General features: G+C 45.1%; 1 long non-coding RNA gene across 1 annotated transcript; it reads left to right on the forward strand.

Moving 5' to 3' along the window:
- The first annotated feature begins 226 nt into the window (after positions 1-226).
- Positions 227-1,713, forward strand: LOC118289484. The gene is made up of 3 exons (XR_004786075.1): positions 227-347; positions 1,212-1,369; positions 1,524-1,713. It is a non-coding gene; the product is annotated as an uncharacterized LOC118289484 (long non-coding RNA).
- Positions 1,714-16,611: the final 14,898 nt, after the last annotated feature.

Consider the following 16,611-nt stretch of genomic DNA (forward strand, 5'->3'; position numbering starts at 1 on the left):
CCAATTGTGTTTTTTTTAGTTTGTACATTTCATGCACCTTATTTAATCAACCTATTATTAATTAACATATTATTATTCCTATATCAACCACATTATGCTTAATGCCTTTTTTTTCTTTTTCCAGGAAATCTGCATACAGCCACTATCTGCTTTGCCCATTGTGTCTTAAAACACGAGACCCTGTCATGCCATCTGCTGAGGGCATGCTTGAAGAACAGGACTGAAGCAGCCATTGACGCCATGGTTGAAAAGGCCAAGTTGGACGTTGTGGACCTCCTGAAGAATGGCAGGGCTTTTAGTTATGCAGTCATTACTCAAATTATGGCAGATGCAAATCCAATCCAAAGGTTGGTGGCTCCCACAATACTTCTTGTTCAATCAGAGTTCCTGTGAGAGGTCATGTCACTGCTCATATCCCATCCCCCAATGGGCCACATGCTTTGTTTTGGTTAATGGCCCTCCTTTTGTTCTGGTTGATAGCTCTGTGCTGCTGTGTGAGTGTGTGTGAAAAGCGTTCACACTCAAAACTATTATTTTGCTTTCATCACAATCCCCTTTTACTATTTCTTTGAGTTTAGTTTCACACACTTTAGTTCATTGACCATTTTCAAATATCTTGTTTTTCTCATTGAAAGATTGACTGAGGAGCTGGAGCGTCATCACTTGATTGTGACTGGAGCTCCTCACACACTGCCAAATGCCAATGCTACAGCTGGACCATCCCCCAGACAGCCAACTGGAGCTGCTCACACACTGCCCAATGCCAATGCTTACAGCTGGACCATCCACAAGACAGACTACTGACAGTCAAGAGGGTGAACTGTCTGATGAGGCCTCTGTTGACAGTGGCAAGGTGATTCAATGGTGAGAGACTTAGTTTCACAACTTATCTAATGGTTGTTTTTGGTATGTGGCTCACATCAATAACTAGTATGCACTATTATAACAAAACTCTTATCCCACATTGCAGTCTCCAAGATGCAAAGTATTCTAACCCGGTCAAGCAGCTCATGCTTGAGAAGGGCCTTTATAAGAGGCATGCTCTGGACCATCCACTGCTGAATGACTTGATCTACTCAATGAGAATTACAAAGGAGGTGAGGACCACCATTAAACACTGTTTTTATTAGAAACTTTATATGCAGGTTAATAAAAGATGAAGCAAAACAGTCATGACTAGAAGGTAATTTAACATGATCTCTTATTTTCAGGTTGAAAATGTTGCTCGGTATCTCTATTATGCTGACCCACAGGCACCATCCCTGCAGTTTGTCAATGACAGAGAGAATATCCGACAGTACCTCTGTGACCTCTCTGAGGCAAAAATGAAAAAGACAACACAGAAGAATTACCTCAAGAGCTTGAAAAGGTTGGTAGCAGTTTTTTATTATGATGTCAACAGTGTAGTAAATTACCCTTTCAGCCAAGATTCTGTATTTTGTTGCACATTCTGAACCTTACTCAGCAGCATGACCGGTTGTTAGTACATGTACATTCTTAAATCCTCTTACTTCCTCTGACAGATTCCTGGTTTTCCACACTCTCCAAACCGACCTGAGAAATGAGGATTTGCCACTCCATAAAGTGTGCCAGCACTTCATTGCCTTCATTGGTTCTTTGCAGCACATCCTTGCCAAGCACTCAAAGAAAGAGATCACCCAAAAGAGGTTTGTACCCATATAAATGGTCAAGAACTGGTAGTCCTCTCTCTGCCTGCTGTAATATGATTTGTTAATAAATTTGATATTTTTTTCTCATAGGCATAGAATGTTGATTGACAAAAATCAGTTGTCAACAAAAAACTGCATGGCTGTACTGCCAAGAAAAATTCCTTCTTGGCAGTTATAGGTAAACTGTCTGACAGTAGTTCTGACACCCTGGAGTCTGTCCAGAACATCTTTGTGGTCTATTACCTCGAGGCTGTTGTGATCTTGCAACACCTCAAACGACCGATGGTGTCGTGGTGGAATACATGACTGTGAGTGTTTCTGTGCTATGTTGGTCTGCATTGGTAAATTTCCCCCTGATATTTTAGTCATTAACTCTACTAATTAATGTAATATCCTCATTTTTTACAGTTCAGGGAGTGGCTTTCCAGGAGAAAATGTGATTCACATTCCATAATTGGGGTAAAGGAGCACAAGACAGCAGCACAGCAAGTGGCCATGTTTGCCCTGTCAGAGGAGGAGCATGTAAGTTCATCACATTTCCTGTCAGAACCTGTCAGAACATAATTTCTGTTACAGCAGAAAGTAATCTTAATTCCCCTTTCTCCTCTGCCAAAAGTGGTTTGATGTGTACTACAGACTGGTGAGACCCACCAGGAAACGCAAGAGGGATGTGGAGGACGAGATGGATGGAGAAGAAAGATTCTTCCTTTCCACCGCAGGCAGGCAGATCTAGCAGAGAGGAGCATTGGATAACCTTTTGTAGAAACATGATGTAGTTATTAAGCCTGCGGACAAGGGTTCCAAAATTGTGATTATGGATGAAACACAATATCTTATTGAAGCCAACAGACAGCTACATAATGTGGCTCATTATGAGCCACTTTCTCGCTCCCTACAGTCGGAGACTCGGGTCTTGGTCCGGGGGATTGTGGAGGAATTGTACAGGAAGAAATACATCTCTTCTAAACAAAGGTTTTATTTGTTTGGTCAAGATCCTCCCCGTCCAAGAAAATTATATCTGCTCCCAAAGATCCATAAGTATCCGAGCACTTGGACGGTTCGGCACACCATTCCCCCGGGCTGGCCGATTGTGTCCGACTGGGAGTGAATCATGTAGAGCCGCTGAATATATTGACGGTTTTTTGAATCCCTTGTCCCAGAAGCATGGAAGTTATATCAAAGACACGTATGAGTTTGTGAATAAGATCCAAACCATTGCTGGCCCTCCTGGAGCCATGCTTTTCACTGTTGACATAGACGCTTTGTATACAAATATAGATACTAAGCTTGGCCTGATGGCAGTTTCACAAGTTTTTGACCGTTATCCAGATTCGCACAGACCAGATGATGCCCTCCTCCAGCTTTTAGAATTAGGATTGACACGTAATGACTTTGTCTTTGACTCCAAGTCTTACCTCCAGATACACGGCACGACCATGGGGAAAAGGTTCGCCCCGGCATATGCCAATATCTATATGGCTGACTGGGAACGAACCCTCCTTCCCAAGTACCTTAAAACTCAGTTTTTCCAGGTGAGGTATCTGGATGATATATTTGGAGTTTGGAACCATCCAGAGTTGGATTTTAAACATTACATTGACACTTTAAATAGCCATCATGATTCAATAAAAGTGAAGTATAACTTACAAACTTTACAGATTGAGTTTTTATCATGAAAGACCCACAAAAGTGGACATTAGGGACCAGAGTGTTCTTTAAACCCACGGACACACACGCTCTGTTACATAAGAACAGCTTTCATCCTAAACATAATTTGGGATTTAACAATCCCCTTAAAGGCATATGGTTACAAAGGATTTGTACTAGGCGGGATGATGTCGAAAGGGCAACGACAATACTCTTTAGTGCTCTCAAGAAGAGAGGTTATGGTTGCACTTTTCTGAGGTCTATAAAGATGGAAGTGGAGAGAGGCTTCGAGGGCGGAGAGTGGATCACCAGAGTGGAACAGAATAAAAACTTGGTTCCTCTGGTGTCCAACTTCTCCTCATAGTCCCTCCAACTCAATTCCTGTGTTAAAACAAACTTTAAAAGGCTACAAAGTGTCATGGATCCTCTCTCGGATTTTAAAGGCTACAAAGTGTCATGGATCCTCTCTCGGATTTTAGAGTCATTTCTGCTTTTAAAAGATTTGTTGGTTCATGTCTCCCTACCATCTACTCCACCACAACATAGAAACAGACATTTTAGGGTGATTACATTTGCCTTCAATAGATATACAGCATTGGATGTTCCAGTATGGCAAAGGATCCAGCTGGATTCCAGGAATGTGGTGCATTTGATTGAGTGTAAATTGTGTGGAAAACTGTATGTCAGGCAATCACAAAATAAATTAAATCTGCAAGCAGCAGTTGACGGGCCCGAGGACTCGCAGGGTGCGCGGGACGGCAGGGCGTGTCGCGGTCAAAGCGGCGCATCATTTAGGTGAACATGCCATGCACAGGTCTCAAAAGTGTAGAGCGGGGTGTGTCGCGGTCGAAGCAGCGCATCATTTGGGTGAACCTGCCATGCACAGGACTTAAAAGTTTAGAGCGTACTACATCCTGTTGCCAGCAGGTGGTGCTGTGACATGTGGTCAATATTGACATCTAGCTGTGTTGAGGCCGGGCCTATTATGATGCTTGAGAATTTTGGGACAGAAATCGGACCTAGTACTGTAGAGCATGCCACTTCCTGTTTCCAGCAGGTGGCGCTGTGACGTGTGGTCAATATTGACATGTAGCTGTGTTGAGGCTGGGCCTATTATGATGCTTGAGAAATTTGGGACAGATCAGACCATGCATGTGTAATTACGAGCCACTTCCTGTTGGCAGCAGGTGGCGCTGTGACGTGTGGTCAATATTGATATGTAGCTGTGTTGACACAGGGCCTATTACGATGCTTGAGAATTTTGGGACAGATCGGACCATGCATGTGTGATTACGAACCACTTCCTGTTGGCAGCAGGTGGCGCTGTGACGTGTGGTCAATAATGAACTGTAGGTGGGGTGAGGGCAACATGCTACTTACTGTTGTTACCAGGTATTGCTGGAGTAATTGGTTATAGTAAGATGTGAAAAAATGCCCGAAAGTCCTACTCACTGGATCCAAAATGGCCGCTTTTCCTCAAAGAGCACTACATTTGTGGACACTGGACCCAAAATGTCGCCCGTCGGTCGTTGGAGATGAACGTGGAAGTTTGCGGCGAGCCCACGGCCACACCGTTGCAGTGACTGAAATTCTTTTGATATCATTTGATCACCAAAGTCTGTAGATGATACTGAGGGAATATGGAGTTACTGCGTTTAATCGTCTAGGAGGAGTTCGATCAAATAGGACGTCTGAAAATGGCCCTTAAAGCAAGAATTTGGCACATGCAATTGCAAATGGTTGACTTCCTGTTGGTTTGACATCATGGTGCCCATGGGGTATTTTGTAGGTCCCGGGAGGATACACGTCCACAAATATTTTCATAATTTTTGATCAAAGTGAAAGGTGGTGAAATTGACATTGTAGGCACTTTGAAGGTCTGTAGGTGGCGCTATCGAGCCATTTTGACACAGAGCGGCCTTAAAAAAATATGACACAGACGGGCTCCCGGCTCTGAACATGGTAGCCAAGTTTCGTGAGATTCCGAGCATCCCAAGTCCCTCAAACACACCATTTTTAGGTAAAAGTTCAGAAAGCGTCGCTACGGCAACGACCTTTGCTCAAGAGGTCAAATTTGGCACATTCAATGCCAATTTCCCGTGTTTGTGTACGTCTGAGGTCATGGCTCCAAGAGGCTTTTTTGTAGGTCCTCCCAAGCTGCAGGTGCTCACCAAATTTGGTGGAGGTAGCTCAATGTTTAAGGATGGGGGCTTTTAGTTTTAAGGGTTTTAGGGGGCGTTATGGCGCCCTGTGGAGCCATTTTGACACAATTACGCCTAAAAACCATTTCTGATCCCAGAATTGGGCCCTGTCAACGTGTGTGTTAAATTTCAAGAAGCTCCAAGAATTTTGAGTCCCTCAACAATGTATTCGTATTTTCGTGGTGATTATAGAGCCGCCACAGGAACAGCGTTTAAGATATGGCGCCAAGGCCCTAAACGTGACAAGACCAATTTGTCATAAGCACGCTGACCGAATTTGAGGTCGGTTCGGTGAACATGGCACGTACGGGACTCAAAAGTGTAGAGCATGCTACTTCTTTTTCCCAGCAGGTGGCGCTGTAGCGTGTGGTCAATATTGACATGAGGATGTGTTGAGGGTCCCCCCAGTATCATACTTGAGAATTTTGGGGCAATTCGGACTAATGCATGTGAAATGAAGAGCCACTTACTGTTTACTTCCTGGTTGGCGGCGAGGGTTCGGCGGAGGTTAAAACTTTATCAAGGAATAACGTCCAGGCCCTCTGGTGAAAAGTCAGGATTTTCTCTTGATTTGATCCCACGGATGTGGAGATGACGCGCACCAACTTTGAAGTCGCTGGTGTGAAATGTTTCCGAGCCGTTGGCCAAAGAATGATGACGGAAAAGGTGGGGAAATGGCAAGATTTTGGTGATGGAATCCAAAATGGCGGAAGCCCTGGAGGTCAAAGGTCATGGCTGCAAGAGGTTTTTTCGTGTGTCTTGGGATAATACACGTGCTCACCGATTTTCGTAAATTTTGGCGAAACTATTTGATTTATGAGGGTATTTTGCAACTTTGTAGGGGGCGCTAGTGAGTCATTTTGCGACGCTATTTTCCGGGACCCCTAAAATATCAAATTTTTCACCAGTTCTGATGTGTGTGCAAATTTTTACAACTTTTTGAGTATGTTTAGGGGCTCTAATTAGCGATTCATTTGCCTGAAAAATAATAATAATAATAAGAATCATTATGATTACAATAGGGCTCTTGCCAGCTTAGCTGGCTCGGGCCCTAATAATAAGAATCATTACGATTACAATAGGGCTCTCGCCAGCATAGCTCGCTCGGGCCCTAATTAAAGCTGCAAGCAGCAGTGGACGGGCCCGAGGACTCGCGGGGCGTGCGGGACGGCGGGGCGTGTCGCGGTCAAAGCGGCGCATCATTTAGGTGAACCTGCCATGCACTGGACTCAAAAGTGTAGAGCGTGCTACTTCCTATTTCCAGCAGGTGGCGCTGTGACGTGTGGTCAATATTGACATTTAGCTGTGTTGAGACGGGGCCTATTATGATGCTCAAGAATTTTGTGACAGATCGGACCATGCATGTGTGATTACGAACCACTTCCTGTTTCCAGCAGGTGGCGCTGTGACGTGTGGTCAATATTGACATGTAGCTGTGTTGACACCGGGCCTATTACGATGCTTGAGAATTTTGGGACAGATCGGACCATGCATGTGTGATTACGAGCCATTCCTGTTGGCAGCAGGTGGCGCTGTGACGTGTGGTCAATATTGACATTTAGCTGTGTTGAGGTCGGGCCTTTTATGATGCTTGAGAAATTTGGGACCGATCGGACCTAGTAGTGTAGAGCGTGCTACTTCCTTTCGGCAGCAGGTGGCGCTTTGACGTGTGGTCAATATTGACATGTAGCTGTGTTGAGGCCGGGCCTATTATGATGCTTGAGAATTTTGGGACAGATTGGACCTAGTAGTGTAGAGCATGCCACTTCCTGTTTCCAGCAGGTGGCGCTGTGACGTCTGGTCAATAATGAAATGTAGGTGGGGTGAGGGCAACATGCTACTTCCTGTTGTTACCAGGTGTTGCTGGAGTAATTGGTTATAGTAAGATGTGAAAAAATGCCCCAAAGTCCTACTCGCTGGATCCAAAATGGCCGCTTTTCCTCAAAGAGCACTACATTTGTAGAAACTGGATCAAAAATGTCGCCCGTCAGTCGTCCGAGATGAACGTGGAAGTTTGCGACGAGCCCACGGCCACACCGTTGCAGTGACTGAAATTCTTTTGATACCTTTTGATCACCAAAGTCTGTAGATGATACTGAGTGATTATAGAGTTACTGCGTTTAATCGTCTAGGAGGAGTTCGATCAAATAGGACGTCTGAAAATGGCCCGTAAAGCAAGAATTTGGCCCATGTAATTGCAAATGGTTGACTTCCTGTTGGTTTGACGTCATGGTGCCCATGGGGTATTTTCTAGGTCCCGGGAGGATACACGTCCACAAATATTTTCATAATTTTGGATCAAAGTGAAAGGTGGTGAAGTGGTCTTTGAAGGGACTTTGAAGGTCTGTAGGGGGCGCTATCGAACCTTTTTGACACAGAGCGACTTAAAAAAAATATGATACAGAAGGGCTCCCCGCTCTGCACATGGTATTCAAGTTTCGTGAGATTCCGAGCATCCCAAGTTCTTCAAACACACCATTTTTAGGTAAAAGTTCAGAAAGCGTCACTACGGCAACGACCTTTGCTCAAGAGGTCAAATTTGGCACATTCAATGCCAATTTCCCGTGTTTGTGTATGTCTGAGGTCATGGCTCCAAGAGGCTTTTTTGTAGGTCCTCCCATGTTCCAGGTGCTCACCAAATTTGGTTCAGGTAGCTCAATGTTTAAGGTGGGGGCTTTTAGTTTTAAGGGTTTTAGGGGGCGTTATGGCGCCCTGCGGAGCCATTTTGACACAATTACGCCTAAAAACCATTTCTGATCCAAGAATTGGGCCCTGTCAACGTGTGTGTGAAATTTCAAGAAGCTCCAAGAATTTTGAGTCCCTCAACCATGTATTCGTATTTTCGTGGCGATTATTGAGCCGCCACAGGAACAGTGTTTAAGATATGGCGCCGAGGCCCTAAACGGGACAAGACCAATTTGTCAGAAGCACGCTGACCGAATCTGAGGCCAGTGCGGTCATCCTGGCACGTACGGGACTCAAAAGTGTAGAGTGTGCTACTTCTTTTTCCCAGCAGGTGGCGCTGTAGCGTGTGGCTAATATTGACATGAGGATGTGTTGAGGGTCCCCCCATCAAGGAATAACGTCCAGGCCCTCTGGTGAAAAGTCAGGATTTTCTCTTGATTTGATCCCACGGATGTGGAGTTGACGCGCACCAACTTTGAAGTCGCTGGTGTGAAATGTTTCCGACCGTTGGCCAAAGAATGATGACGGAAAAGGTCCGGATATGCTGAAATTTTGCTGATGGAATCCAAAATGGTGGAAGCCCTGGAGGTCAAAGGTCATAACTGCAAGAGGTTTTTTCGTGTGTCTTGGGAAAATACACGTGCTCACCGATTTTCGTAAATTTTGGCGAAACTATTTGATTTATGAGGGTATTTTGCAACTTTGTAGGGGACGCTAGTGAGTCATTTTGCGACGTTATTTTCCGGGACCCCTAAAATATCAAATTTTTCACCAGTTCTGATGTGTGTGCAAATTTTTACAAATTTTTGAGTATGTTTAGGGGCTCTAATTAGCGATTCATTTGCCTGAAAAATAATAATAAGAAGAAGAATCATTACGATTACAATAGGGCTCTCGCCAGCTTAGCTGGCTCGGGCCCTAATAATCATTATGATTACAATAGGGCTCTCGCCAGCTTAGCTGGCTCGTGCCCTAATTATTGTACCGACTAAAACAGCACCTTTATCACATCAACAAATCTACCAAAGTGTCTGCACTGTATGATCCTTTCCAGACACATGGGGCAGATCATTTGATTATTGCAGGCCTGGAAGGCCAGCCCCAATGGTCAGCAGCCCAGAGAGTACGGGCCGAGAGGTTCTGGATTGCCAAATTAAAAACAGGTATTCCTACTGGCCTCAATGAGGTCGTCTGAACTGGGGGACTGCAGACAGGAGACAGGAAGTTGCAGATGGTCAAAATAAATGAGCCCAGTCTACCAACTTGGTATTCTGGGCTACATGATGAGGGCTCTACAGGCTGTTGTGCAATGGTGGATGGAGGGTGACCAGTCTACCAACAATGGTATTCTGGTCCCCGAAAACCCAGTCTTTCACTGTTGTGATATCCTATTGAAAATGAAGGAGGAAAACCCCATGTGGCTGTGCAATGGAGAGAGTCAGTGGGCTCCCCCTTTTTAAAACATCTTTTCTTTCCCAAACCTAGCCGGCCAGTGCCATGGGTGTTGCTTCTTTTTCTAAAAACCAAATCGTCTGAGCACACTTAGCTGGGGGCTTTTGTACCAGTTGCGGATGATTAACAACCCTGAACAGCCAAGTGGGTGCTGATTACTGATTGGGATCAGATGCTGGGAGGCTGGCCAAAACCTTCTTTTGATGAAGATGAGAGACTTGGGGTGGGTATTTATTTACTATATTAGGTGAGATGTGTGCACTTACCACTGACTATTCTCCTCTGAAAAAAACATTGTGCCTTGACTTGTAAACACAAAGACTCGATTAGGTTTTCTTTTTTATTAGGTTTGAGGGAACCTTGATTCAGCTGTTTGTTCTCCCCTAGCGGATGAGTGAACCATTAAGTGTGCTGTGCTACAAAAATTTACTGAGTGCCTTAATTTTCCCTTTTGCTTTGCAGTGGGTTTTTTTGCATGCAACTCAAGTGTGGAGTTCGAAGTGTTTCTTTGGGGAACTAAACAACTATCTTGTGTCCCGACCTGAAAATTGTTTTTCGAGCACTAGGTGTTTTTACTTGGGGGACTTATATACATCCCTTTTGACAAAATGTACTTAAAGTCCATTCAGAAAAAGGGTTATTGTTAAAACCGCTTCCCCAATTAGAAAATACGGGTGGGATTAATCTGAAAAACTTTAAAAAAAAAACATTCATCAGCATCTCCAACAATTTGCTCTTTTGATCTTGTGCACATATTGCTCTTTATCCATCGTTAACTGTCTCATCTATATTTAGGGCCCGAGCCAGCTAAGCTGGCGAGAGCCCTATTGAATCCGTTAGGATTATTATTAGGGCCCGAGCCAGCACTGCTGGCGAGAGCCCTATTGTAATGGCAATGATTATTATTATTATTTGTACCTCCAGTGAATCGCTTATTAGAGGCCCTAAACATACTCGGAAAGTTGATCAATTTTGCACACACATCAGAACTGCTGAAAATTTTCGTATTTTAGGGGTCCCAGGCAATAGTGTCGCAAAATTGCTCTCTAGCGCCAACTACAAATTGCAAACAAGCCTCTTAAATCAATTAGTTTCGCCAAAATGTACGAAAATTGGGGAACACGTGTATCATGGCAGGACCTACAAAAAAAACTCTTGCAGCCATGACCTTTGACCTACAGGACCTCCGCCATTTTGGATTCCATCACCAAAATCTTGCCATTTCCAGAACTTTCCCGTCATCATTCTTTGGCCAACGGCTCGGAAACATTTCACACCAGCGACTTCAAAGTATGTGCGCGTCATCTCCACATCCGTGGGATCAAATCAAGAGAAAATCCTGACTTTTCACCAGAGGGCCTGGACGTTATTCCTTGATAAAGTTTTAACCTCCGCCGAACCCTCGCCGCCAACCAGGAAGTAAACAGTAAGTGGCTCTTCATTTCACATGCATTGGTCCGAATTGCCCCAAAATTCTCAAGCATGATACTGGGGGGACCCTCAACACATCCTCATGTCAATATTAGCCACACGCTACAGCGCCACCTGCTGGGAAAAAGAAGTAGCACGCTCTACACTTTTGAGTCCCGTACGTGCCAGGATGACCACACCGGCCTCAAATTTGGTCAGCATGCTTCTGACAAATTGGTCTTGTCACGTTTAGGGCCTCGGTGCCATATCTCAAAAGCTGTTCCCGTGGCGACGCTGTAATCGCCACTAAAATACGAATACGTGGTTGAGGCACAAAATTCTTGGAGCTTCTTGAAAATTCACGCACGTTAACAGGGCCCAATTCTGGGATCAGAAATGGTTTTTAGGCGTAATTGTGTCAAAATGGCTCCACAGGGCGCCATAACGCCCCCTAAAACCCTTAAAACTAAAAGCCCCCACCTTAAACATTGAGCTACCTGAACCAAATTTGGTGAGCACCTGCAGCATGGGAGGACCTACAAAGCAGCCATGACCTCAGATGTACACAAACACGGGAAATTGGCATTGAATGTGCCAAATTTGACCTCTTGAGCAAAGCGTTGCCATAGCGACGCTTTGCGAACTTTTACCTAAAAATGGTGTGTTTGAAGGACTTGGGATGCTCGGAATCTCACGAAACTTGGCTACCATGTTCAGAGCCCGGAGCCCGTCTGTGTCGTATTTTTTTAGGCCGCTCTGTGTCAAAATGGCTCGATAGCGCCACCTACAGACCTTCAAAGTGCCTTCAATGTCAATTTCACCACCTTTCACTTTGATCCAAACTTATGAACATATTTGTGGACGTGTATCCTCCCAGGACCTACAAATTACCCCAGGGCACCATGACGTCAAACCAACAGGAAGTCAACCATTTGCAATTACATGTGCCAAATTCTTGCTTTACGGGCCATTTTCAGACGTCCTATTTGATCGAACTCCTCCTAGACGATTAAACGCAGTAACTCCATATTCGCTCAGTATCATCTACAGACTTTGTTGATCAAACGATATCAAAAGAATTTCAGTCACTGCAACGGTGTGGCCGTGGGCTCGCCGCAAACTTCCACGTTCATCTGCAACGACTGACGGGCGAAATTTTGGGTCCAGTGTCCACAAATGTAGTGCTCTTTGAGGAAAAGCGGCCATTTTGGATCCAGCGAGTAGGACTTTGGGGCATTTTTTCACATCTTACTATAACCAATTACTCCAGCAACACCTGGTAACAACAGGAAGTAGCATGTTGCCCTCAACACAGCTACATGTCAATATTGACCACACGCCACAGCGCCACCTGCTGGAAACAGGAAGTGGCACGCTCTAGACTATTAGGTCCGATCTGTCCCAAAATTCTCAAGCATCATAAAAGGCCCAGCCTCAACACAGCTACATGTCAATATTGACCACAAGCCACAGCGCCACCTGCTGCCAACAGGAAGTTGCTCGTAATTACACATGCATGGTCCGATCCCTCCCAAATTTTTCAAGCATCATAATAGGCCCGGCCTAAACACAGCTACATGTCAATATTGACCACACGTCACAGCGCCACCTGCTGGAAACAGGAAGTGGCATGCTCTACACTACTAGGTCCGATCTGTCCCAAAATTCTCAAGCATCATAATAGGCCGGCCTCAACACAGCTACATGTCAATATTGACCACACGTCACAGCGCCACCTGCTGCCAACAGGGAGTGGTTCGTAATCACACATGCATGGTCCGATCTGTCCCAAATTTCTCAAGCATCATACTAGGCCCCGCCTCAACACAGCTACATGTCAATATTGACCACAGATCACAGCGCCACCTGCTGGCAACAGGAAGTAGTACGCTTTACACTACTAGGTCCGATCGGTCCCAAATTTCTCAAGCATCATAATAGGCCCGGCCTCAACACAGCTACATGTCAATATTGACCACACGTCACAGCGCCACCTGCTGGAAACAGGACGTAGAACGCTCTACACTTTTGAGTCCTGTGCATGGCATGTTCACCCAAATGATATTTTTGAGTCCTGAGCATGGCAGGTTTAACCAAATGATGCGCCACTTTGACCGCGACACCCCCCGCTGTCCCGCGCGCCCCTCGAGTACTCGGGCCCGTCCACTGCTGCTTGCAGCCTTAATTAGGGCCCGAGCCAGCTAAGCTGGCGAGAGCCCTATTGTAATCGTAATGATTCTTATTATTATTATTATTTTTCAGGCAAATTAATCGCTAATTAGAGCCCCTAAACATACTCAAAAAGTTGTAAAAATTTGCACACACATCAGAACTGGTGAAAAATTTGATATTTTAGGGGTCCCGGAAAATAGCGTGGCAAAATGACTCACTAGCGCCCCCTACAAAGTTGCAAAATACCCTCATAAATCAAATAGTTTCGCCAAAATTTACGAAAATCGGTGAGCACGTGTATTATCCCAAGACACACGAAGAAACCTCTTGCAGCCATGACCTTTGACCTCCAGGGCTTCCGCCATTTTGGATTCCATCAGCAAAATTTCGGCATATCCGGACCTTTTCCGTCATCATTCTTTGGCCAACGGCTCGGAAACATTTCACACCAGCGACTTCAAAGTTGGTGCGCGTCAACTCCACATCCGTGGGATCAAATCAAGAGAAAATCCTGACTTTTCACCAGAGGGCCTGGACGTTATTCCTTGATAAAGTTTTAACCTCCGCCGAACCCTCGCCGCCAACCAGGAAGTAAACAGGAAGTGGCTCTTCATTTCACATGCATTGGTCCGAATTGCCCCAAAATTCTCAAGCATGATACTGGGGGGACCCTCAACACATCCTCATGTCAATATTAGCCACACGCTACAGCGCCACCTGCTGGGAAAAAGTAGTAGCACGCTCTACACTTTTGAGTCCCGTACATGCCAGGATGACCGCACCGGCCTCAGATTCGGTCAGCGTGCTTCTGACAAATTGGTCTTGTCACGTTTAGGGCCTCGGCGCCATATCTTAAACGCTGTTCCTGTGGCGGCTCTATAATTGCCACGAAAATACGAATACATGGTTGAGGGACTCAAAATTCTTGGAGCTTATTGAAATTTCACACACACGTTGACAGGGCCCAATTCTGGGATCAGAAATGGTTTTTAGGCGTAATTGTGTCAAAATGGCTCCACAGGGCGCCATAACGCCCCTTAAAACCTTTAAAACTAAAAGCCCCCACCTTAAACATTGAGCTACCTGAACCAAATTTGGTGAGCACCTGCAGCATGGGAGGACCTACAAAAAAGCCTCTTGGAGCCATGACCTCAGACGTACACAAACACGGGAAATTGGCATTGAATGTGCCAAATTTGACCTCTTGAGCAAAGGTCGTTGCCGTAGCGACGCTTTCTGAACTTTTACCTAAAATGGTGTGTTTGAGGGACTTGGGATACTCGGAATCTCACGAAACTTGGCTACCATGTTCAGAGCCAGGAGCCCGCCTGGGAGCCGGGAGCCCGTCTGTGTCATTTTTTAGGCCGCTCTGTGTCAAAATGGCTCGATAGCGCCACCTACAGACCTTCAAAGTGCCTTCAATGTCAATTTCACCACCTTTCACTTTGATCCAAAATCATGAAAATATTTGTGGACATGTATCCTCCCGGGACCTAGAAAATACCCCATGGGCACCATGACGTCAAACCAACAGGAAGTCAACCATTTGCAATTACATGGGCCAAATTCTTGCTTTACGGGCCATTTTCAGACGTCCTATTTGATCGAACTACTCCTAGGCGATTAATCGCAGTAACTCCATATTCGCTCGGTATTATCTACAGACTTTGGTGATCAAACGATATCAAAAGAATTTCATTCACTGCAACGGTGTGGCCGTGGGCTCGGCGCAAACTTCCACGTTCATCTCTGACGACCGACGGGCGACATTTTGGATCCAGTTTCTACAAATGTACTGCTCTTTGAGGAAAAGCGGCCATTTTGGATCCAGCGAGTACCACTTTGGGGTATTTTTTCACATTTTACTATAACGAATTACTCCAGCAACACCTGCTACCAATAGGCAGTAGCATGTCGCCCTCACCCCACCTACATTTCATTATTGGCCGCAAGTCACAGCGCCACCTGCTGCCAACAGGAAGTGGCTCGTAATCACACATGCATGGTCCGATCTGTCCCTTATTTCTCAAGCATGATACTAGTGCGGCCCTCAAGCCACCTACATGTCAATATTGACCAAACGTCACAGCGCCACCTGCTGGCAACAGGAAGTAGCACGCTCTACACTACTAGGTCCGATCGGTCCCAAATTTCTCAAGCATCATAATAGGCCCGGCCTCAACACAGCTACATGTCAATATTGACAACATGTCACAGCGCCACCTGCTGGCAACAGGAAGTAGCACGCTCTACACTTTTAAGTCCTGTGCATGGCATGTTCACCCAAATGATACTTTTGAGTCCTGTGTATGGCAGGTTTACCCAAATGATGCGCCGCTTTGAGCGCAAAACGCCCCGCCGTCCCAATTTTTCTTGTATTTTTTTGTGAACTGAGTTTTTGTGATAAACCCACTGTAGTATAAGCAGGAATGTGACATCAAGGCGTCCATACGTCTGTAGTCATTTAATTTGTGGAACAGAACTTGAAAACCATTTTGAGATTTTCATGAAACTTCATAATTATGTTTATCAGGTAGTGAAAGTGGAGCCTTTTGATATACAGGGTTAGGGCTTTTTTTATCACGAATGTCAGCAATTTCAACCATTGTTGAATTATTTCAGTCTGGACCAAAGTGATATATCAACTGACCAATGCCGCCATCCATCTACTCTTTTCAGCCACTGAGCTGCATGGGTATACGTGAATAAAATATCTGAGGGTACCTTTGTTTCTGTGATTAAACCTTCTATTTTGAGTTTTGCCCAATAATCTGTATAATGTTTCATGGCAGTGAGGGACAGGTAGTCAAGTATATGGCTGCCTTTCACATCATCACTTTGATACCTCCATCCAGGGGCAGCGAAGAGAAAGAGTAAAAACTACGCCGAAAGAGAAAATACAAAGCCGAAATAAAAAACAACGCTGAAAGAGTAAACACTACGCCGAAAGAGAACTCACTACGCCGAAAGAGTAAACACTACGCCATCAACGTCTACCGGAAAGGGAGTGGTCTGTATCACATGGTTCTCGCCGATTGGACAGGTCTTTCCTGGTGAGGTTGTGTTTACGTCGGTGGAGCTAATGCTCTCTGTAAAACCCGGCTTTTTAGCACAGTCGGTGGTCTTTCCACTGTCGATAAAAGCCCAGGAGCCGTAATGCAGACTCAGAGCTATATCTGTTTTACGACCGGCCTCCTCCAAAGAAGAGGCGTAAGATGCGACCCTGGTTAAAATGAAAACATGGTTGAAACATTATTGTTAACATGTAATGAATCTAGGATATATTAAATGTTCACTTTTTAAATAAAAAGGTAGGTAAATATTGACTTTTTCCACAATATTCAAATTTTTGGAGCAGCTCCTGTAGTTTCAGT

Source organism: Scophthalmus maximus, chromosome 17 (genome assembly GCF_022379125.1).
Source record: "Scophthalmus maximus strain ysfricsl-2021 chromosome 17, ASM2237912v1, whole genome shotgun sequence".
Lineage (NCBI taxonomy): Eukaryota > Metazoa > Chordata > Actinopteri > Pleuronectiformes > Scophthalmidae > Scophthalmus > Scophthalmus maximus.